This window comes from Myotis myotis, unplaced genomic scaffold, assembly GCF_014108235.1.
Source record: "Myotis myotis isolate mMyoMyo1 unplaced genomic scaffold, mMyoMyo1.p scaffold_m19_p_2, whole genome shotgun sequence".
NCBI classification, from domain to species: domain Eukaryota; kingdom Metazoa; phylum Chordata; class Mammalia; order Chiroptera; family Vespertilionidae; genus Myotis; species Myotis myotis.
In genome coordinates this window covers 89,230,323-89,254,939 of record NW_023416324.1, presented here as the reverse complement: position 1 = coordinate 89,254,939, position 24,617 = coordinate 89,230,323, and the positions used below count along the sequence as shown (strand labels likewise).

The 24,617-nt window shown below is 42.8% G+C and overlaps 1 protein-coding gene across 10 annotated transcripts in view; it reads left to right on the top strand.

The window, feature by feature from the left end:
- The window catches only part of RREB1 (ras responsive element binding protein 1), a 194,817-nt gene that overhangs the window by 48,700 nt on the left and 121,500 nt on the right, over positions 1-24,617 (top strand). The window contains exon 2 of one of the 10 annotated variants that reach the window (XM_036349141.1): positions 1,461-1,536. The exons of the other annotated variants lie outside the window; for them this stretch is intronic. The gene's annotated coding sequence lies outside the window, so the exon portion shown is untranslated. The remainder of the gene's footprint in view (positions 1-1,460; positions 1,537-24,617) is intronic. 10 annotated transcript variants of the gene reach the window in all.

The window sequence follows — 24,617 nt, the reverse complement described above, 5'->3', positions numbered from 1 at the left end:
GCCCTCGGTGTGGAGCGGAGCCTGCCTGCATCGCGGTGGGGGGGGGGGGGGGGGGCTCGGCGCCCGGCGCCGTCACGAGCACAGGAAGGAGGCCGGGAGCATCCGAGGCGGGGCCGGCTGCCGGGGCCCGCTTCGCCGCCCAGCTGTGGAGCGCGCTCGGAAACTTTTGTCCGCTGCCCGCTGGACCAATTTTTTTTTTTTTTTGCGAGTTCTGGGGCTTCCCTTCCTCCTCTCATCCGGGCCCCGCAACGCCCAGCAGGGGTGGGGAGGGGCGGCGTCGAGAGGTTGGGGACCCAGTGCGCCCCCCCCCAGCCCAGCCTCGGGCTCAGCCCCCCGCGCCCCCTCCCCGTTCGCGGTCTCTTAGGAAACTGCGACCTTAATGGTTGCTAAGGAGCGGGGAGGTCCTTCCCGTCGCCGGCCCCCTCCCTCCCCGGGACGCGGCGTGTTTTCTGAACCCGGACGGGGGTCGCGTCGAAGATGTGGTGACTGGCTCCCCTGCCGCTCGCGGGGCCGGGCGAGGCGCGTGAGTGCGGGACGCGGCGGCCGAGCTACTTTACTTTAACGGCGCGGGGGGGGGGGGCGGGGTATAGAGGAGGGCGCAGCGGGGGCGAGGACCCCGGGTCTCGGGGACCCGCCGGCGGGCCGGCCGGTTGACAGGCGCCGCGTGCAGCTCGCGTCCAGCGTCCGCGGTGCATCCGTGATGGGTTATAAAAGAGGAGGAAAGTAATTCTCCTTGCTCAGCAGATTTGCCCTCCCTCGCTGCTTACTGGTTAGAAGATAGAACGTGAGCCCAGATCCGGACGAGCAGTTCACATTCCATTACGAAATTCTACACGGCTTCAGAGCCAGCAGCAGCACACATTCGGGGCACTTTGGAGTTTTTTCTTTTTTGGGGTGGTGGTGGTGATGGCGGTGGAGATGGGTAGAAGGGTGAATAAAAAGTACAACTTTTTGGTGTGCTGCAAAAACCTGCCCGAAGGTTTTCATCAGTAGCAGTATTACCCCTCATGCTTGTTTTAGAGTTTAGATTTAGGCTTAGCCTTTTGAAAACCAATGCATAGAAAGGTTGCTTGTTGGATAGGGATGCTGGAAATAGGGAGGTATTTCTGTCTTGAAGAGACTTGAGATGATTTCTGCGAAGGTTGAGTTGCTAATGTACATCCCATAATTTTGAGATATTTTTTTCTTTAAATATTCAGTGGTCTGTGCATGCATGTGAGTGTATTCTGAAATAAGTTTAATTGAAGTGGAAGGTGGAGAAACAGGAACTGCAGCGAAAGGAATGGTTTTTGTTTTGTGTTTGGGGGGCGGTGCCCCCAACCACCACCACCACATTCACAATCCTTAAAATGCATCCCCCAGATCTGATGCTTTTTCGAGTTCTAAGACATAATGTAACCCGGAAGTCTAAGAGGCTGAAGTCTTGGCTGAAACTTCTTCTTTTTTTTGCAAACGTTTAGTTCTATGCTTCCTTCAAGAGTCACAAAGAACTTTTGAAGGAATGGGTTCAAAGTTATTCTTCAAATTTATGCAAAGGTGAGCCACTAATTTTAAGGTTATTTTTATTTTTTTATTGCTGCTTTTGGAGGGAGCCTTCTGGGTACCGGCTGATGGATCCTGCTTTGATGTGTTTTGAGCTTTGGTTACACTGATGAATTAAACATTTGAATGGCTTTTATCAAGTTTTAAATGTGTGAAAAAATACTTTCTCTCCTACCCTCTTTTTACAAAAGAAAGGGAGATCCCTTTGATTTAGTTATTTGTTTAGCTTGCGCTCCATTTTAGATTGTTAATGAACTTGCACTGTTTTATCATTCTTAAAAATACTGCTAAGCTGATTGCACTTTAGGATATTTTGTTTTTAAGGAGGATTTCCTGACTGTGATACTCGTAAGTGCTGCTGATGCTTACTGTTCTATAGCATGTGATTCTGAGTTTTCTAGATACTAATTTTTCATTAGAAAATCAAGAATCTACGCCGTCATGTTTGTTATGTGATGGGGAAGATGGGTCTGACTCAGCTGGCAGAACTGGTGCATCCATTCCTAACTGTTTACATCATCCAACAAATGACCTTTTGACTCAAGGGTCTTCTATTTTAGATTTCTTCAGGCCGATTCCTGAGGTCTTATTTGCATCCAAGACAGGTACAAATATTGAAGAAGGGAAATAAACCTAACCTTGTTAGTCCTGCACCTGATGTACAGATGTTTATTAGTTACTTGCTGTGGGTCAGGTAGTAGCTGATTGCTATTATGTAGCTTTCATTTTTTATGTTCAATTTTGAATTGCTGTGTTGGTCCACTTCCTAGGTCAGTTTGGAAATCTTTGCTTGCTACCTTATGCTCAGTTGTCAACATCATTTACTACCTTCAGCAAAGGCTATTTCCTGATTAATAAAATTTTAAAAATTCTCTTTTAGGTTTATGGCATAATTAATATAAATTTAACTCCTACAGAAATTGGTTCAATGTGTTCACTAGAAAGAGTCAGATGTGAATCCCTTTTGATGTTTCTATTCATTATCCTTCTGAAAAGTAGGTGATGCTCAAAAGGTCATAGGATAAGGGTTGCTAAGCAGCTAAACAGAAGGATGCTAAAATTAACCAAAGCGTTTTTGAAAAGGAGTCCTTCCCTGGTTTACATTATTTACTAGCTTTAATTAATTTCTGGGTTCTCCATGTCCTTTGACCCAGGAAGGTAGGATGTTAAGTTTGTTTTGTTTTTGTTATCATATTTAAATAAGCACTCTTTCTTTTGTAAGTGTCTTTTAATGGAAGTTCACGCTCTCTGACCAATTCTGGTATCAAATGACAGTTCGTCTGGGGGGACTTCTTGTATATTACCTGTGTATTCAGGTTAAACCTTACATTCAGGAGGATATGTGTGAGTAACATCACTTGTATTTCATTTATTAGTAGCAGAAATTTTAATTTGTTTTGGAAAATCTACCTAATACATGAAGCAATGTCTTAGTTTACTCCTTATTAAACAGATTAGCATTTAAAAGATAGAAATGCAGTATAGTATCAGTAGGAAGTATGCAATATAGTCTCCCCTAATAACAGGACATCATTTTCTTACCCCTTGACTGAGATTATCATTCCTTTAGGTTTTGATAGGGCTCCTCCTCCTTTTTACTCCACTTCTTCTTCTCAGTTTACTCAACCCAGTTCTAAATACCTTTTAAAAATAATTATATTAGGTGTAGAATATCTTTGGAAGGACTGACCAAATGTTAGGGGGCGGGATGTGATATACATTACATTTCTGCCATAACTATGTTCAAGGATCTTAGCGTTTTCAGTGAGATAAAATGGTTGAAATCTAACTGAAGCTGTGGTTGGTTGAAAGGCAAGTCCTCTGTAAGTCAAAAGTTTCCCTGCCTCAAGGTTACTTGTGTACATATGACCTACTGAACAGGCAAAGTTGAGTAATATTTTTATATCCAAATATAATTAAGAAATTGGATGGGTTCCTTTGAGGAGGCAGGGTATATGATTTTTTTTTTTTTTCTGTCTGACTTAGGAAATGATTTTGAGTAGAAATAGCCCCGGCCCTCTTCAAAACATAGGGGTCAGATTGTGGTTTCCATGCCTTAGGTGGCCTCCCCATGAATCAGAGGTAAAAGCTGTACCGTATGAAACAGAGGGAGGCATACGATGTGCTTTCTGAAATGCATCACTTATTTTTAATTTCCCCAACTCTAATAGGAGGCAGAATACAGAGGAAACCCGGTTGAAATGTTTGCATTACTACTGGGATAGAAGAATGAGGAAGATGGGAGTGAGGGGATGGACTTTTCCCTGTTACGTTAGCTGTCCTGTGGACAGTGTCATCCACTGTGCTGGTCTCAGTTTCTCTTCTCACCTTCCCTGGATATTGACTGTTGGTATCGTCAGTTGGTGGAGATGGGGTGGGGTGGAGAGGAAGGGAGGCCCTGGAGGAGGACAAGGGGAGCTGTTTCTTCCAGCTACTGGTGCATCTTGTTTCTGATGGTACTTCAGGATACAGGTGAGCCAGTCAGCCATCAGTAGAGGTGGCTGCCAGTGAATAGGTGCTTCAGACAAAAGAAGTGGGAGAGGGTGGAGACTGTTTGTTCAGTGTGATTCAAGCAAGTAATGCTAAGAGAATTTGAAAGCCTCTGTAAAATCCCCAGGACGAGGCACTGACTGCTCCTGCAGGATTCACCTGAGGCCTTTCAGACTCCATGAGGGCGGGTGGTCCTGATAGGGTGGAGAAAGCCCAATGAAAACCCCCGCATTCTTTGTCAGCCAGCCAGACTGCAGAGAAAAAGTCTCAGTGGGGGTAATTAGATAAAGCTTTTAAATGGCTCTATTTGTTTTTCCCCTGGCTGCTTGGTATCTCATCTAGTTTCCCCCCTTTTTCAGAAACTGTGGGGTAGGATTGTTATACAAATGTTTGAGACTTTTAGTGGTTTAATTACTTTGAAAATTTCCTTTCTCAATAGGGTGTACCTTGGACAAAGTTAACGTCACCCTGCTTTTGTGAAGAAGGCGTTTAATAAGATTCCAATTTTATCCTCAGAGCAACACGGTGATGATTGGGTGGTTATATTAACCCATTTTAAAACTGTGTTGATTTCCACCCAGTGGCTGGTCATAAATCAAGCCTAGGTAGGACCCTAACCCCAGCCTAGCTCTGTACAACACCTGCTTTTAAAAGTCCGCGTGGCCTCAGAAGACTGAGCAGTAAATATACAGTACCTCTATTTGTGTGTGTGAATGTGTGTGTGTATGTGTTTAAAAAGGGACCATATCATTTAAAAAATAATTCTGTGGTTGAATCTGAAGATGTAAAGCAATTAAAAAAGAAACGTTTTAGCCTTTGGCAGCATTTCTGTTGATGAATACGATTATACACGTTTTTCCCAGCAGGTTTTCTATATTGTGGAGTTGTTGTAAGGATGAAATAAATGTCCCAGAAAGTAAAATTCTATTTATGGAAGAAAGTATTATATTTTGAGCTCAGGAAACTTTGTGGGTGCCCATCTGGATTTCCTTTCCAGAATGGTGCATAATGCCATTACTTTAGACTTTGCCTAGGATTTTATTTCCAAATCAGGGAAGGCAGCGCTTTCTTTTTTGCTTTGAGTGCGAGAGACAAATAGAACTAGCAAGTTATTCTTAGTGAATAAGAATAGTTCAATAAGGAAAAGACGAGTTGTAAGCTTTAGGCTCTCCCTTTAAAGCTGGTTCTCAACTGAGCGGTTTTGCCTCCAGGGGGCATTTGGCAATGTTTGGAGACATTTTTTATTCCTTTGCTGGGGAGGGTGCTACTGGCCTTTAGTGGGTGGAAGCCATAGGTGGCAAACCACGGTGGTGGCCCCACAACAGAGGATTACCCAATCCCAAATGTCAGTAGAGGATGAGAAAGTGTGCTTTAAAGTACTATAGTTGTGTCTTATGTGCAGGTAGCCTGGGTGTACTCACAGTGTTGCATGTGATATATTTGAACATCTGAAATTTTATAAAGCAAGTAAGCTCTTTTTATAGGCCTGTAAGGTAACATGGTTGGCAAGTTCAAGATTTCACAGAAACTTTGGAGTTGGGGAAAACATGAAGTGGCATCAAATGTATTTTAAAACCTCTTAGTAAATAAAAGTTCTAGAACTCATCTGCTTCTAAAACAAACCAGATTCATTGGCACCAGGAAGCTGTTCTGGTAGGTGGCTCAGCGTTCCAAGTCGCTTCTTCAGTCATTTAGGAAACTTGCTCTGGGGCTGTCATCTGCCAGGCCTCCCTCACGGTGTAACTTATGTGGAGTGTACCACCACCCCCCTTTTTAAAAGTGTACGAACTAGCCCTTACTCGATTGGCAGTTAATGCTTCTGCACTCCTAGTCACCCTTATTTTGTTGTTGTTTTTTTACATTTTCTGCAAAATTCTTACATAACTATTCACCCTTTTTACAAGGCAATGTTTTGGAGTCTGGTCCTCGGTTCCTACGTCTTCTCTTTGAGAGGGTGGATGGCAGACCTGCTGCCAGGGCTGGAAGGGCTAGGGAGAGAACATGGGGAAGAGACTGTGGTTATTTTTATGTTCTTGGGATGCCAGGACCTCAAATACACAACAAACGTGGTTGATTTAAAGGGGAGGGGGGAAGTAGTATACAAATATAAAACTGAATTCTTCAGACCAGAAATGTCTCAGTTAGGGACAGGAGTAATCTTTTAAGCACAGGTGCCACTTGTCCTGGATTCTCACTTACCTTCTAGAACAGTGATGGCGAACCTTTTGAGCTCGGCGTGTCAGCATTTTGAAAAACCCTAACTTAACTCTGGTGCCGTGTCACATATAGAAATTTTTTGATATTTGCAACCATAGTAAAACAAAGATTTATATTTTTGATATTTATTTGATATATTTAAATGCCATTTAACAAAGAAAAATCAACCAAAAAAATGAGTTGTGTGTCACCTCTGACATGCGTGTCATAGGTTCGCCATCACTGTTCTAGAAATATGTAACTCTTGAAGGTAGCTTTTTGCACATCCTAAATCAGTGGATAGACTGTCAGCATCCAGTTCGCATCCGTTGGTGCTGATGGGGCTCGGTGGCGGGTTCTAAAGCCACCTGCACCCTCCAGTACAGTAATAAGAGCCATGGATTCTGATGCTCTTCTGCCTCTCCTCCTGTTCTCTATCTCCATTTACAACTTTCCCCAAGCTGGGGCCTTTTGTCACCCTGATCACCTACAGGTACCTCAGAGGTAACTTATAAAAGTCATCCCTTCCCTTCTAGAATCTGATCTGGAATTCACCATCCACCCAGTTTTCCAGGCCCGAAAGTGCATTGCAGTCCTTACCTCTAGTCTCTCTCAACCCTCAGCCCCCAGGTTCAATTAGCAGACCTCCCTGAAACTTCTCTCTAGTCTAACTCTGGAACCCAGTGTCCCACTGCTCCTGACCTAAGGCCCTCATCATGCCGCAAATGCCTCCTCAGTTAATTTCCTATCACCAGTGGGTCGGAACTCCAGTTCATTCTCTGTTCTGCTCAAAAGCTAAAGCTGCATATGGTGTTTGCCTGCTGAAAAACATCGCTTGGCTTCCTTTTGTCCACAGGAAGAAATCCAAACTCCTCAATTTGGCACACAAGGACCTTCATCATCTGCTTCCAAATTGTCTTTCTAGTTTTAGCTCTTGCCCCTCTCTCCTATACACCATTGCTACACTGAATACTTTCTCACTACTTCTGCTTTTACATGGATTGGTCATTCTGTATTATCCCCATCCACTTGTAATAAACAGCATTTCTTAAATCTTTCAAGACAAATCTCAAATTCCACCTCTTGCAGGGAGAATTATATCCTCCACCCAGATTAACTCATACCCCCATCTGTCTAGCCTGCCAGTTGTATTTTACCTGTTCACATGTTCTCCCCCAGACCCAACCCCCCCCCCCCCCCATCAAGAATAGGGAGAGCCCTGGCCAGTGTGGCTCAGTTGGTTGAGCATCATCCTGTGCACCAAAGGGTCGCTGGTTCAATTCTTGGTCTGGGTGCATACCCAGGTTCTGGGTTCAATCCCCAGTCAGGGCTTGTGCAGAAGGCAACCGATAGATGTTTCTCTCTCACAATGATATTTCTCTCTCTCTCTCTCTCTCTCTCTCTCTCTCTCTCTCTCTCTCTCTCTCTGTCTGTCTCTTTTGCCTCCCTCCCTTCCTCTGTCTCTAAAAATCATTTAAAAAAAAAAGATTAGGGAGGGACTTTTACTCCTATTTTTCCATCTTCTGTACCTAGCTCAAGTTGGTGCTTATTTGATAATAACTGTTGATTTGAATCATTTTCTAATACAAAAATTAGAATTTTTGAATAGTTGCACGTTATTTTTGGAGCACAGGTAATTTGGAAGCTAAGTCCTAAATATCAGTAAAATATAAGAGGAAGAAATAGATATAAACTAACATCTTCAGCACACCAATCAGGCAGAGATTTGGTGCTAAGTGCACACTGGTGGTAAAGAATTTGAATTACAGACACTTTAAAAGTTTGCTCAGCTTAATTTACTTGAAATTTAAGAGAAAAAGATCATTGTTAATGCCTGATTGCACTAAAAGCTGTCACACTCGGGCCCTTACTAATTATAACCACTTTTGATTGGCTATTGGTTTGAAGTTTATATTAAATGGGAGAGATGGGCACACAGATCAAAGAACAAAATCATTTCAGAGCTCCCGTGTGTGGGCCCATTTTCTCTGCTTAGTTAGATTTTTGTTTCATTAGTGGTATGAGTTAATAGGAGTGGTGGTCTGTGTATAATTTAACTTTTCTTTTTTTCCTTTAGTCCTTGGGTTTAAAACAAAATACCAAGCCAGAAACCTACGGGATATGGGTCTTGCTTTCTTTGTGTGTGTGCATGTACAATATACATACTTGATAGAGGTCAGTAATACATAATATTTATACAAAGAATAATTTTCACTGTTTTAGGGGAGCTTCATTTATGCTGAGACTTTATTGTTAGAAAAAGCCAAACCTACTTCTGAATATACAAAATCAAATCAAAATCTTTTCTTAACTTTCTTTTAGAAGTGCACAAATATCTCCAGAAATAGAGGTGGTACCAAGAAGATGGGGTGAGAGGCGTTTTGCCTGTGGACACTCTTGTACCTTTACGTTTTGAGCCATGTGAATGAGTTTCCTTTTCAAGCAAGGAATTAAACACATTTTAAAAGCCATTTCTCCTCCACTTTAGGGCATTTAATTGTTTTGGGGGATAAATGCATAAAACTGTTTAGTGAACATCTCAAATAGGTTTCCCCACAATTTGGCTAGTTAAACCTACATTGGATTAAACTGTCCTACTTAAAATTTTAAACCAAATGTAATTTAAAGAAGGCTTACCTCTTATATCTCTGAATTTAATTTGTGATTAAATTGTGAAAATAAGATTTCTGAGATCTATTTGTGGCTTAAATGATAAAGCTTCCTAACCCCCTACTTCTAAATATTATATCAAGTTGGAATCAATATCAGATCAATATCCTTTCGGAAAAGATTTTTTTTTTCCCCAACCCAAAATTTGCCAACCTCATAGTGGCTTTTTAAAATAAAACATTTATAGGTCTTTAGTTATTGATATTTATTTATTCAATAAATATTTGAATACCTACTATGTTTTTAAGCACCAAGGGTACTCGTAGGAGAAACAATTGCTAGCTGCTTCATAGACTTTCTGTGCTAAGTGCTAAAAGTTAAATATGACAAGAACATGTGAAGTGAAATTTGTCCTCTGAGTCTGTGGGAGGCAGATCAAGGAAGGCATTCCTCAAAATTAGCATTTGAGCTAATAGCTGAAGGGGATGGTGAAGGGAAGGAGAGTGTGTTTGAGGACAGACAGCTAATACAAAAGGCCCTGAGGTTGGAGAGGACCTGTGGCCACTGAGGTGAGAAATGTGGGTGTGTGTGTAGAGGGAAAAGACGAAGTAAATGACATGCATGGTGAGGTGGATAGGAGCTAGAGCATGCTGTTTGTAGCTCACCTTCATTTTGGAATTTTTTTTTTTCTTAACTCTGGGAAGCCACAGAGGGTGTTAGGCCTAGGAATGGCATTGATGAGGTTTGCATTTGGAAAGATTACTCCTGCCCAGACTGGAGAAGGAGGCAACTATTTTGCCTTCCATTTCAAGATTGGTGAGAAGGCTAGTTTTTCAAAACTTTGAAAACCAGTAGTGGCTTGGAGTATGGTGGCAATGGTTTTTTTAAAAAATACATATTTTTATTGATTTTAGAGAGAGGAAGGGAGAGATAGAAACATCAATGATGAGTGAGAATCATTGATGGGCTGCCTCCTGCACTCCCCTACTGGAGATCGAGCCTTCACCTGGTGGGTATGTGCCCTTGACTGGAATCGAACCTGGGATCCTTCAGTCCCCAGGCAGATGCTCTATTCACTGAGCCAAACCGGCTATGGCCTCTGGGTTTGACAGAGATTTAAGAGGTAGGAAGGACTTACAGCTGGGTGGAGTGGGGTGGGGTAGGGTGGGGAAGAGGGAGAGGACTTTCAGGTTTCTGGCTTTTGTAGCAGGTGGATGGTGATACGCCTTTCTTTGAGATCAGAAAGCAGGATTAAGCAAGGTTTATGAACAAAGTATCTTTAAATAGTTAAATATTTATGTTTCCAATTTTTCCCCAGCATTTTCTCTACTTGTATTATTTTCTATTGGTTAAAAATTATATACCTGGCATGGATGAAGCACAAAAAGTGTTTATAAAAGTGAAAAAGGGAAGTTACGGTCTTCCGTATGGAAACAAACAGATGGCTTCCTCCTTGCCTCCCCTCTCCTTTTCCTTCTTCCTTTGAATTTCCTGATGCCAAAAGGAACATGGATGGTTTCGTGTAGATAGCCTGAGCTTCTGCATGATTTTCAGATGAGATATGCAGCTGAATCTGAAGGGCATTTAGGCTGCTGTTTGTTTCATTGATGCTTTATCTGTGACTGAAGCATAGGGCTGAGGGGAAGAGGCTTTGGGTAAGAACAATTTAGGACTCTCAGAATTGCTCAAGCCTCTTTTCCTTAGTGTTAGGACTCCTTTCATGACCTGATTTTCCAGTTTATTTCTTAGTTGCTCAGTGGTCACCTGACGCTCCGAATGTCTCAGACCGACAGCAGTATTTTGCTTGACCAGTAATCTGTGTGAAAACAAAGTTCATTCGTAAACAAAACTTGTGTATCTACTGTGTGCCAGGCTTTACACTAGATCTGTGGGTGCCAAAGAAAAAGATTTAATCCCTTTCACAAGGAATGGAGGTTGTCCCCACTGAGCGATTGTGTAGCCTGTATTTGAACACCTCTGGTGATGGCAGACTTGCGACCCCAGGCAGTCCTTGGTTTTTACTGCCTTAATTAACTCTTTTTTTTTTTTTTCAAGGCAAACAAAATCTTTGTGGAAAGAGATAGAAAGTGATGTGTTTTCCGCTGAGTTGGTAAAAACCAGAAGCCGAGTGCAGGCATGCTGCCTTGTGCAATCTGACCCTCTGAGAGCTCCATTTGTGAGTGCTCTGCGCGGCTCAGTGAGGGCCACCCTCGCTCATTTCTTTTCTCCTCTACCCAACTCCTGCTTCTGAAGGGTGACTGCCTCACTTGCCTGCATAGCCATCCCTTTGTGTGTGAGCTGGGGCGCCATCCTTTAATATGTCTCAGAAGAGGGTCTTAGCAGCCCTCCCAGATTTGGGTAATGCTTTTCTTTGATGTCATCCCAGTGACACTTCTTTACCGCGTCAGTCCTGACGTCACCTGAAGGTCTCACTGGGCGCCAGTGAGCCTCGGTCATTTGCTCACATTAGGGAGAATGAGATTTTCCGTCTCTTGCTTAGGAGCTTAGGTGTTCCTGCATCACTGCCACCATAAATCCCCTTAGAGCAGGTCACCCTGTATTTGATAAGACTAACTGATAAGGGGAAAAGACCTTGCCCCTCCCACTTTTTTTTTTTTTCTAACTGAAATAGCTTGGTAAGGAGGTGCTGGAAAGAAAAGCTTTTAAAACTGTATTTAAACATGTTTTTTGAAAATTGTAATCTTAAGGTATTGTGTAAACAACCCAGTCTTTCACCCAAGCAGAAATGTGGATTTGTAGGTCTAATGAGAAGCTTGTTACAAATATAGCTTACTAGATAATGGCCCTTTTAATGAACATCCAAGATTGGTGTCAGTGACCACTTTTGGAAAACCCATCCATAACGGCTCGATAACGGTGACCATGCACTCTATCTAAACAGTTGTGTACTTGTGTCCTTGTTGTTGCTTTCTGAGGGTTCGTGGTGTTAAGTTCCCTAGCCTTTGGGGTGTTGGAATGTCTTCTATGTGGCTGCCTTCTGGATATGTTAGACCATCTACTGTGTTAAGATCAACTGAATGAAACTTGAAAATATATATATATATATATACACACTAGTATATATATTTTTTCTTTTTTATTGATTTTTTTTTTATAGAGAGAGGAAGAGAAAGGAGAGAGAGAGAGAGAGAGAGAGAGAGAGAGAGAGAGAGAGAGAGAGAGAAAAGAAACACCTACTGGTTGCCTCCTGCATACACCCTAACCAGGATTGAACCAGCGACCTTTCCATGCAGGGGATGATGCTCAATTAACTGAGCCACACCTGCCAGGGCAAAAATTGACTACGTATATTTTATGTAAAGCTCTTGAAGAGGTTAATGAACTAAGTTAATAAAGAAATACATGTGCCCTAGCATCGGCCTATGAACTGAAAGGTCCCAGGTTCAATTCTGGTCAAGGGCCCATGCCCAGGTAATGGGTTTGATCCCCAGTGGGGGGCTTGCAGGAGGCAGCTGATCAATGATTCTCTGTCATCATTGTTATTTCTATCTCTCTCACCCTCTTCCTCTCTGAAGTCAGTAAACATATATTTAAAAAAGAGAGAGGAAAGAAATACATGCTTTGTTTTTAGTGAGCTTTCCCCAAAGAAGTTCAAAGTGGATAAGTCAAGCCAGGTCTTGTGATGCTTCTTAAGGGTTTCTGTGATATGTTCCTTCATTGTGAACCCAAAGCCACTGTGGTCTTGCTAAGAGTGTGACATTGGATACACGCTGTAAAGATTACTTTTTCCTCGGGCAATGGCTGCTCTACCTTAGAATGGGTGAGTGCTTTTGTGGCTTTTAAGTGTTGAGAATGGGCAGGGAGGGGGTACCCCTCTTCTCATACCCCTCTTCTCATTTTTGTTGTTTTTGGCTCTTTTTGAGCAATCCTTGATGTTGATGTGAGTGAATAATCGTGGCATGTGTCTTGTGAAGCTTGCTTTGAGTTTTTATCAATCCACTGGAGAGGAGATGGTAGGTGGTCATGTGTCCCCGTTGTGGTATAGTCAAGAAAAAAGTGTGTGTGTGTGTGTGTGTGTGTGTGTGTGTGTGTGTGTGTGTAGGGGAGGTAGTGCGGATAGCACTGGCCACATGATTATATTTAGAGAACGTGATCACATGGCCCCCAGCTTTATTTCACTTGTGTTCTTTGTGGTAAGTGGAACTTTGGAGGGGTACCCCTGGCTTGCTTGTCTCTGCGAAGTCTGATGGTAGCTCGTGCTGCCTCCCATATCTCCACAGAAAAAGGAGACGGAAATCCAGCTATAAACCACAGACACAATGTGGTGATTCATATTATAAAGGCATCTACCCAGGGTGCATTTAAATATGTTCAGCAGAGTGCATTTGAGTTACAAACCTCTTTTGGTGAGAAGCATCATTAGTCAAGGACCGCTTGTATTTGCTTTAAATCAGATAAATCAGAAGTTAAGTCTTTCAGTTTCTCTGCTGCCCTTGCTGGACTTAATCCATCTGACTCCAGTCTGGTAATTTTAAATTGTTCCACTTTAATTTTCACCCCTTTTTGGTTGTTAGGCTTTTCATGTGGAAAAACTCTTAGCCTGAGAGGAGAGGGAACAGTATTTATTGAGCAAGTTCTAGTTACCACGGTCCCAAATCCTTCACATGGGTCATCATTCATTCCTCATAACAACCCTTTGACCCTGTGATGTAGGTATAATTATTATCCTCATTATTCAGATGAAGAAATTGAGACCCAGAGAGGCAGCTAGTAGGAGTCATACAGTGCAGCCTGACTCCAGAGCCTGAGTGTGGAGCCCTGCCAGACTACCTCCCATGGCATGGTATGTTTACTAAGTAAGCATCCCCTGAAAAATTGCTGTGTGCAGAGCCCCATGGTACACATCTCGGGAAAGGTGGGCAAGAACAAGTGCGTGATGGGGTTGCTGGCTTCTGGAGATAGTCGGCTAAAACTTACCTATCAAATAGGTCATTCTCTGTTGACAAAGTGAGTTAGATCAATGATTCTCTGAGTTAGATCAATCAGCTCTGTCGGGTAGGCCATCAAATGCTTTGGAGATCAGGAGGGGGACTTGCAGAGGTGGTGCTGGTTCACAGGGAGCCACCGGGAAGTGCTACCCCAGAGTGGCCGGGCAGCGCTGTAGGAGAGACCCTGTGCAGAGGTAGGGTGAGGCCCTGCACACATCCTGCTGGAGGGTAAAATTGTCCCCAAGTTCCCATTCAAGGGGTTCCAGTGGAAGGGAGATTGTCTTTCACACGGTGGGAGAAAGTGGGCTGGGACGGGGGGCTTCTGCTGGTCCTGTGTGTGGTGGGCAGTGGGTGCATGCCTCAAGTGCTTTCTGTGGACACTCCCTGTTAGCCTCACTGAGAATGCTTGAGCTCTGTTTCCAAGTAAGAATAGTGTGTTGGCCACTTTTGAGGAGCCTGGAAACTGTCAGTTCTGTAAGCGTTTGGGGGATTGAGTATTGCTTTGGGTTTCTGTGCCTTGAAAACAGGTCTGTTGTTGTTTTATGTTATAATGGGTTATTGTCATTTTATTTCATATATAAATTTAAGATTTTGCCTTGAAATTTGTGTTGGAGGCAGGACTGGCGGTGGAAGAGGCCCAGCGATCTGTGGTGCTAGTGAAGTAGGCGCAGCAATGGGATTGATCTAATTATTGACCTAATCTGAAAAGGTGTCCTTATTTAAAGGAGACAGCCTGTGGTAGGTATTTTTTTGTTTTTATTTTGCTTTTTAAGCAGTAGGAGCCATGTGCACTGGAGGATCTCCAGTCTTAGGATGTTTTGGGGATGGGCTTACTTACCAGTGTGCGTTGTTCCTCCCCTTTTGTGGGGGTGCCTGAGCAAGTTACAGAACTGGCAGGTCTTGAATTATGATGAGTACTTAATGGTCTATTTTCTGTTTCTGGTGAGTCTGTGGAGAAGGATTGTTTTGAAATTAATTAACAAACAGGAAATTTCAGCCTTGTGTGCCACCAGTTCAATTACAACTGAGCTATCTTCTATTTACTGCTACTGCTATTACGACTTGTTTTGCTCATGACAGTTTGCTAGTTTCATCAGAAGAGAGAAAAGAGGTCTAGCTTGGGAGACCAGCAGTCCGTGCTTTATTAGGTATGAATACTGCCATCAGCTTCCTTGTACTGGAAACCACTTCTTGCCACGTGCCCCAGGTACCAGGATCTGGGAGCGCAAGGATGAGTACAGCCTAGTCCCTGCCCTAAAATTCACTAGGCATCAAACCAGCAGAGGCACCAGGACAGGCAGAGGACCTGGAAGTGGGAAGTGGCCAGGGAAAGAGGAAATGATGTCTTCAGATGTGAAGGGCTGACCATGTGGAGAAGCATGTTAGGGAAGAGAAAATGAACTTCTAGGCAAAAGAACTGTAAATACAGGCCCTGGAGTACAAAAATACGAGGTTTATTTGGGGACAAGATAGGGCAGGAGTGTGACTAGGGTTGAGGGTGCTGTGTTGAGTTAGGATGAGAGGGGTGGTGACTAAACAGACAGCTCTGTCGGGTAGGCCATCAAATGCTTTGAAGTAGAGTGTGATGTGAGCTGCTCTGTTTCAGAGAGAGAACACCGCTAACCCTTTAGAAAAATTAGGCAGTAGAGGAGACTTGTTAAGCAAAGTGCAGAATAAACTTGGAATTTGGTGCCATATTTAGCAGAATAATTTCTCCCCCTCCCCATTATTTTCCAGATTTTTCAGCCCAGGACCTGTGGGCAGCCATCTGAAGTGTTAAATGATTAGAAAAGTGGACCTTTATTTTCAGCAAATGGAATTCAGTTTAACAATGTATAAACTTCCTTAGTTGTGTTATCCTCATTAGTACTTATTTAAGCTCATCGAGGGTAGTGGAATTAGTTAGAGAAAAGAGACTCGATTTTTTCCCCCCTCAAAAATACAGGGTAGGGCTAAGGTAGGTTTACAGTTGTGAGTACACACAGCACGGAGTTTATTCTTGTATTATTATTTATTAATTACTGTAGTATTTTCCATACAAACAATTACAACCCTGTTTTACCCTGCCCTGTGTGGAGGGTGGACACTGTTGTCAGAAGGGGACTGTTTATTCATTTTAAGCACAATTTTGTCAGGAGTGAATGTGGCTTGGAGAGGGAGCAGGCAGAGGGCTATTTGTGAGTTTTTTTTGTTTTTTAAATCCTTACCTGGGGATATGCTTTATTGATTTACAAGAGGGAAGGAGGGAAAGAGAGGAAGAGAGAGAGAGGAGGGGAGGAAGGAAGAGAAAGAGAGACACACATGGATCAGTTGCCTCTCATACACACTCCAGGTATCAAACCCCCACGTAGGTACCCTGACCAGGAATCGAACCCGCCACCTTTTGGTCTATAGGACGACACTCCAACCAACTGTGCCCCCAGCCAGGACTTTTTATGGTCTTGATGACGCTGTGGATGGAGGCTTTAGCAGTGGTTCTCAACCTTCTGGCCCTTTAAATACAGTTCCTCATGTTGTGACCCAACCATAAAATTATTTTTGTTGCTACTTCATAACTGTAATGTTGCTACTGTTAGGAATCATAATGTAAATATCTGATATGCAGGATGGTCTTAGGCGACCCCTGTGAAAGGGTCGTTCCACCGCCAAAGGGGTCACGACCCACAGGTTGAGAACCGCTGCTTTAGGAGCTGAAAGCCATTGGTGGAAATAGAATCTGTTCAGGCCATGCTCACCTGCGTAGCATTTGCATTTACCCAGGTAACTGCTCTGCACTTCATATGTTCCCAGGCCTCTGCTGGGATTCCAGCTCCCTCCCTGGAGCTCAGCCAGGAAAGGGGGTGCTGTGTGCCACCCAAGGCTTAACAAATCTGGGGCAGGGGATGTGAAGGGAGTCAGATAGCAGGCCTCAAAGACAGTTAGTGATTTATTAATTATTGTAGAGGCCCAATATTGCCTTTACTCTTAGGTTTTCAGAGTCCTCTGTCCTCGGGGAGGATGTGTTCATTTTTTGTATGCGTGACTTTATGCACTTCAAAGCCTATACCCACAGACTAGGGGGCCTGGCAGAGAGGGTTGTGACAAATTGGGTAGGCCCCTGTAGATTCAATAGTTCGGTAATTTTCATCACCTAAAATTGTTATATGTTATGATTTAACGAACTGATGGCAACCTTTTTTTATTCAGTGTTGTTCTCTCATTTGAGTTAGAATTATGCTGGAGGAAGTGGGATGCCCGTAAGCTGTTGTGGGGCTTTGGGGGCCCAGGAGGGAAATTGGGGTGGAGAAGCCTCTGAAAGTGCTGCAGAGTGGTTCCCTGTGCCCGTGTGACCAGCCAGGGCATACTGGTGAGGGAAGGAAAGCGCCATATGCCCAGGGGCGTGCTGGGGTTGCCTCTGTTATTGCATGGCTGGGGTGCACTATTCTCCTTTTTTAAAGACAGGAAACAGGCTTAGAGATGTCCACATTTCTGAGATCTTGCAGCTAGTTAGGCTACCAGGAAGTTTTGTGGCCCATCACTGTTGGCTTTTGGGAATTTATTTTGTTATACAAAATCTCATTAGACCTGGGTACTTGCAGAGTTCCTAGCCCAACAATTCTGAACATTGACTTGGTTCATTTGTCCTGATTTTTTAACAGTTTGCTTGGATTTGAGCATAACACATTATTTAAATGCGTCAAAATTTGTCTGAACTATCCATGATTGAGCAACTCCTGCGGATGCTAGTTTTAAGCATGGTGGTTCTTGTCTGTGGGAGTGCAGACTGAACTCTGAGCCAGGTACCCTGGGAAGGCTCAGGCTTATGGAAAAAGCATGGGGTGAGGTCCAAGTGGGGAGGGGCAGGGTGGGCTGGGGCAGAGTTGGAGCTTTCTTCCTGTAGGTGGGAGTCCTAGGTTTTGAGCAGGATAGCCTGAGGAGGATTTGCAGACATCCTTGTGGGGGGAGCATGGCTGTGACTGTGCCTGCGTGGCTTCTGTGGCTCACTTCACTGTTTATTTCTGGCCTGAGGCTGAGAGCGCATCTCAGCAGCTGGTACAAGATGAACCAAGCAGCACTCAGGATCTCCGAGTTGCCTAAAGCCACTGGAATAATGCATACACACAGGCAGGCTTTATTTCTTTACAGCCATAGACTTGTTTAAAAGCTGAATCACATACTCTGGCTCAGTATTTGACTTCTTAGCTACCAGCTCCTGGTGAGCCACTCTCGAGAGGGTGATGTGGGGTAGGTAAGGCACGTAGGGCAACGGGAGTCCTGTTTCCATTTTGGGCCCTGACACAGAAAGGTTGGGTTCAGATCCTTTTGGTCTGGTATATCTCTTTGGGGACTTGTTTACTTAAATACTGTCTCATGTTTACAATGTTGACGTATTGGTTTCTGCGTTAATAGCACTACTGTAGCTCTCCTGGCTCATATGTGTTCTGCATTGTGGTATGTGGAGACCTGGTCTGCAGTACTACCAACACCTGCCCAGGTGCCGCAGCCCTAGATGGGACTTGAGCCCAACCTGCCTCCCCCCCCTCCACCGCCCCTGCGCGCCCCCCCCCCCTCCCCCCACAGACACACCTAGTTTTCAAGTCTTTGGTGTTTGGCATTCCTGGCGGTGACAAATAAGCTGGTATTGTCTGCTGCAGCCCAAAAGGAGCGAAGGGGTGCCCTCTCCTGCCCTAAAGTGAAGGCAACAGGAGGTCTGGATGTCTGAATTTTACTGGTAATTCCCCAAATCATTTTTGCCTTCTATAACCAACTTGCCTTCTTCTAGAAACCTGCAAAGTAGATATCCTTTCCCACTTCTTCCCTCTGCTCCTTCAACTTCTGGGAAAGCTGGAAGTGCCTAAAGCAGAGTTGACCAGAGTCACGGCCCACATGATCCACACATTCTGGATGCCACCCCGGTGACTCAGATTGGGTTGATTTGTCATTTCACAGCCACCTGCATCTACTCTAGACACAGTAGACACCGATGCTAAGAGCTAAGTGCTCTTCCCTGGCTCCTAACCGCCCAGCTCCTGCTCTTTGGAGCTCTGTCTGTGGGGGTGCCATCCTTGCCCTTTCCCCATTCATGCGTGTTAATAGTCATTTTACTTATTTATTTATATTATTTTTTAAAATCTTCACCCGAGGATATGTGTTTTTTATTATTATCGATTTTTAGAGCAAGAGGAAGGGAGAGAGAGAGAGAAATATTGATGTGAGAAATATCCATTGGCTGCCTTCTGTATGTGCCTGGACTAGGGATCGAGCCTGTAACCTATGTATGTGCCCTGACCAGTATCAAACCCACAACCTTTGGTGTATGGGACAACGCTCCAATCAACTGAGCTACCTGGCCAGGGCTTAATAGTCATTTTTAAGAAGCACATATGTACCATCTATATGCTAATTGTGTGAAGTGCTTTTTGTGCATTTTCTCCGTAGTCTTCACAGCACCCCTACCAAGCTGGGGTCATTGTCCACATTTTGCAGATATGGAAGATGGGATTTGAAGAGATGGTCCTGATCATACCAGGTGCCCTTAATATATAGGAGCCACTGTACCCCCTTCTTTTTGTACTTTGTCTCATTTAATTGTTGAATCTATCTTATAAGGTTGTTGATACCTCCATTTTTTACAGACAGGGAAGCTGAGGCTTTGAGAGTTTAAATAACTTGACCAAGGTCACTCAAGCCATAAATGAACAGATTTAGAATTTGAGCCCAGGACACATGCTCCAGTACACGTGCTCTTAATCTTTGCTCTTCTGTATTTATTAAACAAAATTTTCTAATTTGGCACCGACTTAAAGCTCATTGGCTTCTCTTGGATTTGTTTTCTAATGCCTTTCCCATTTCTGAAGAGGGAAGAAAGGAGCTAATAGTCATCAAGCACCCACTATGTTTAGGCACCTGTTTTCCTTGCTTTAGAATGTAAGCTCCATGAGAGTTCTTTGTCCCTTTTTATCTCTTTTGTTCGCCCGTGATCCTGAGCACCTGCCTCAGTGCCTGGCATATCCTGCATGTGCAGTCAGTATTTGTTGAGAGAATGAATGTGGTAGGGATTAATATACCTGTTTTAGAGGTGGAGGCTTTGAGACAGGGTTGTTGGGTGATTTGCCCATAGGCATACATCACAGTTGAAAATGTTAGCTTTTTTAAAAAACAAAACAAAACATCTTTTTTACACATGTAAAATTTAGAGAGTAATCAGATCTATGTCATGGGATCGTAGAGCATGGTGTAAAGCACTATAAATACTTGTACCTGGCATAGTGTAAACATTCTATGAGTGGCATTTGCGTTTGTTGGGTTTCAGGCCTCTTGTCTGCATATGCCTTCATTTTGGGCAGGGTTGCTGTTCAAATCAGCAAGCTGAAAATTTGCTAGGGACTGAAACTTAAAAGCGTTCTTTATCTATCTAATGTTCCTGTCTTTGGTATACTATCTATCAAGCAATGCAAGTAGTGAAATTAATAAAATCTGTTTAAATCTACCCTGGCCAAGTGGTTGATTGGCAAGATTTGATTAAATTATATTTGCATCTTCTCTGTTTGCAATAAGAAGCAGCCTTAGGGATCACTGTCCAGTTATTCTCCTTACATCCTTTAATTGACAGGTGAGGAACATAAGGCCAGGAGAGGTGTTCCTAAGCATAAAAATTGTTTTCCCCTTAGGTTTTTATTTCATTGCACATATAACTCATATTGACCATAAAAATTTTAAATAAACAAAAAGGAAGAAAAATCTTATAAAGCATAAAAGAAAAGGTAAAATTATTTACTCTCCTGAGTAGAGATTATTTTATTATATATCTCATTCAACATGGTTTTCTATGGAGATATTACTCATATTACAGAAATGCAATTTATTACATGCGTGGACAATAAAAAGCTCCTATTTGTATATGCCTTTAAATTATACTATATTTGTTAAAAATCTGTGATAAGTATTATGCATCCAAGTGTTCTTAGACATGAAAATCACATTATTTTGATATGACATAATTTTTGGGGGGGTGGGTCATGAGCTATTATTGTTTTAATTATTTTGCATTCTCTGAGTATTCACTCTGTAAGGTGAGGAAGTGTATTTTTTCTAGGTTAATGAAGCCAATCTAGGATTAAAACTTTAACTGTAAATATATGAATACATAGCCAATCATAAATTGATTTATTCTAAAGAGGAAAAGACTGAGCCAACAAAATGTAGTTGTTTTGTGATTAGTGTATATTCTATCATCTTATTTCTCCAAACAAATTAGAATTACCTATGAAAAACAAACTGAGCAGTTTAAAAGGTCCTTCTAAAGCAGTGGTTCTCAACCTTCTGGCCCTTTAAATACAGTTCCTCATGTTGTGACCCAACCATAAAATTATTTTCGTTGCTACTTCATAACTGTAATGTTGCTACTGTTATGAATTGTAATGTAAATATCTGATATGCAGGATGGTCTTAGGCGACCCCTGTGAAAGGGTCCTTTGACTGCCAAAGGGGTCGCGACTCACAGGTTGAGAACCACTGTTCTAAAGGGTCAAATTCTCTTGAGAAGAAGCTGTTTTCTGTCTTGTAAGAAACTGTGTTGTGCATATTATGGGTGATGTGATTTGTTAATAACCTGTGGTGTCATTTTTAATGGGGTATTTTTGCTTTAATCAATGTCATGTTATTTGGACATTTAAGAGAAGTTCTTTCCAATCTTTTCCAATATAAGGACCTCCTTTAATGTAAAAAATTTTCCAAGGCAAACAATTTTATAGTTAAACTTCTAGAATTTTTAGGCAGCTCTTACAGAAAGTTCTTTAAAGGAAAACTTTTAATGGAATATATCTCTATTAATTACTTCATATACTTGCCAAATAATGGTACATATATGTGTATGGTTTACTTGGTTTGAAGATGTTTGGTTTGATGAGCATTTGAATAAGTGGACCCTTGAAATAGCTCCCTAGAGGCTCCTGCCCTGGAGGAAGATAGATTCTGCATACGAATAACTCTAAGGTTTAATGTTAGGAAAATAACAGTTAGATCAGTACTGAAGGACTAGTGACATCCTCTAACACGTGGGGGATCTGAGGCCATTATTTGACAAGCTGCGAAGATGCATTTTGTTCCCACCTGCTTACTACTGAAGTTTCTAGAGCTGCCCACTTTACCAATTTTTCCTCATCATTTCAAAGGAAGGAATGTTGTTGGAGAAGTGAATTAAATCAGAAACATTTCAACATACTTCATGACATATTTTCCTTGGCATTTTTAATTAATTTCCTATAATCTACTAGAGGACTGGTGCACAAAATTTATGCACTTGGAGGGGGTCCCTCAGCCCAGCCTGTGCCCTCTCGCAGTCTGGGATCCCTTGCTCCTTACCAGCCATGAGCCCAGCTTCTGGCTGAGCACAGTGACCACCAGGGGGCAGCTCCTGCATTGAGCGTCTGCCCCCTGGGGGTCAGTGCGCATCATAGTGACTGGTCGTTCCACCAGTTGTTCCGCTGGTTGGTCGATTTGCATATTATGGTTTTATTATATAGGGTTAGGGAGGGCTGGATTTGTTAGCTAGGAGGTGAAGGCCCCAAACCCAAGCCCCAACCTTGATAATAGTTAATGAAAAGATATAGTCCTACCCAGTCAAGGGCACATAGCTTAGTTGCAGGCTCTATTCCTAGCCCTGGTCGTGTGCGGGACACAACCAATTGATGTGTCTCTCTCACATTGATGTTTCTGTTTGTCTTCCCCTCTCTTCTACTCTCTCTAAAGGCAATGGGAAAATATCCTTGGATGATTAGCAAAAAGAAAAAGATAACAAAAAGATATTATACCTTGTACCTCAGTTTTTCTCTCTGTGAAATGGACAGAATCTTTTTCCTTTATCAGGAGGTGACATAATAATGCCCCAGGCAGCATTTTCTTTCTTTTTTAATCAGCTGACCTTAGTTATAGGGTGGTGGCCATCTGTACAATGGGACCAGTACCTCCCATGACTGGTGCACTTAGCCACCATGAAGCTCCTGTGCACGCATGGAAGGTGATGGTTATTTTTGAGGGACACTGACCTCACAAAGGTTTCCAAGGAAAAAAACTTCTAAACATCATTTCAAGTATTCCAGTTTTACAATTCTGATTCTAAAAGGTTTGGTTTGAAAGGGGACTCCATCAATGCCTTCTCTTGCCTTGGTTTTATAGCTGTTATTATCATTTTAAAAAATAGAAATGAATTATAAATTATATTTTAAGAATTTTAATTTAGTTTATTTTGAAGAATTGTTTAATCATCTGGGGTTCTTCCACTTTAGTAGCTTGCTTCAGGTCCCAGTGATTAGGCAATAATAGCAAATAACTAAGCTTTTTGTAAGAGATGTTATTTGAGGAGGGGTTTATGAATACATAATATACTTAGGAATACATAAGGAGAGTTTTCTCTTACTTTTTGAACAGGAGAAAGGATGACTTGGGCATAACAGTGCACAAAGTAATACATACCAATCTCTAAAGACATTTAAATTTGAATCAACAGAGGATAAATATCTTTATTTAAAATGGATTGAGTTCTGTACCCTGACACTTCCAAGAGTGCTTTTATTATCAGGGTGGTTTGTAAAAGCTTGTCATTAATCAAACCTGTTGGGTTTCCTGCAGAATTTCATTTAAAAGTTAAGCACATATCAGTTCATATACCCATTATGGGGAGAGGGAGCAGTGAAACAAAAACCAGATAGAAATACTAAGAGAGGAAAAAAGTTAAAGCCACCCTGGCACCTGGGCCTCCTTCTTTCACTTCCTTTTCCAACTCTGCCTCTTTGAGATGTTCTTTTAGAAGATGGAGGAAGCTGCTTGCAGTTGGGGTCACCACCCTGGATCTTGCACTGCTCTGGATCTGGGGAAGGGAGTGGCTCAGCAAGTGAAGTTCCTTCTCCAAAGCCCAGCAACTGACTCCACTTTCAGTCCTGTCTTTGGGTTTTCCAGGAAGGCCTGGGAGGGGGAGGCAGGAGCAGGGAGGGACTGAGAAAGTGCCTTCCTCAGGCCTTGCCTCCCCAAAGGCCTCCTGGGCCACCAGGGAAGGAGCTGCCTTCAGGAATGGGTGCTGAGAAGGGTAGAAGGAGTTGGAATCCAGAGCTGAGGGTGGAGAAACTGCCTGCAGTTATTGCCATTGTTTCAGTACAGACCAAGCTGTGGTTCAGAAGTTGTCTGGCTATTGGCATTTGTCTGCAGATTCAGTGAATACATTCCATAACTCTATGGTTTGCTAGTATGCGTGTGACATGCGTGTACATTTTTGGGGGTACAGAATAGGCAATAAAAAAGAAGCCAAATGTTAAAACAGTTGTTTTACTGATTAATTGAAACTAGCCTATCTGGTGAAACTGATAGTCATTTGCCCAAACTACTCCAGGTAGGAATTTTTATTTGGTCTACTGAAAAATTTACTTGGAAAGGTGTAATATCAGATAAAGGAGTGGAAGGCTCCAGTTCTGCTTTTGTTGGGTGCCCACTCTGTTCTCTCTCTCCTTTTTCTCTCTCTCTGATGCTGAAGGAAAGGATGGCGGTCACTTCTCTGCTGCTTGACTCCTCCTCTTCCTCTCCCTGCCCTGGAGCCACAGCTTCAGTTTTCAGAGTATCGGGCCTGGTGCTACGCCCAGCGGCTGTGCTTTAAGTGTCTCTCAGTAGTTTCCAGGATTATCAGTCATCACTTGCAGAGTTCCTTTTTCATTTTCAAGGGCACCCAGTAGGACAGTTTAGCTCCCTTTCAGTAGTCCTCCTGACTCCCGCCCAGTCAGGAAGATTAATAAAGTTAACTGACTTACTGTCGCTGAAAAAAAAAAAAGCATTAATTAGATTGCTACACCTCAGTCAGATGGC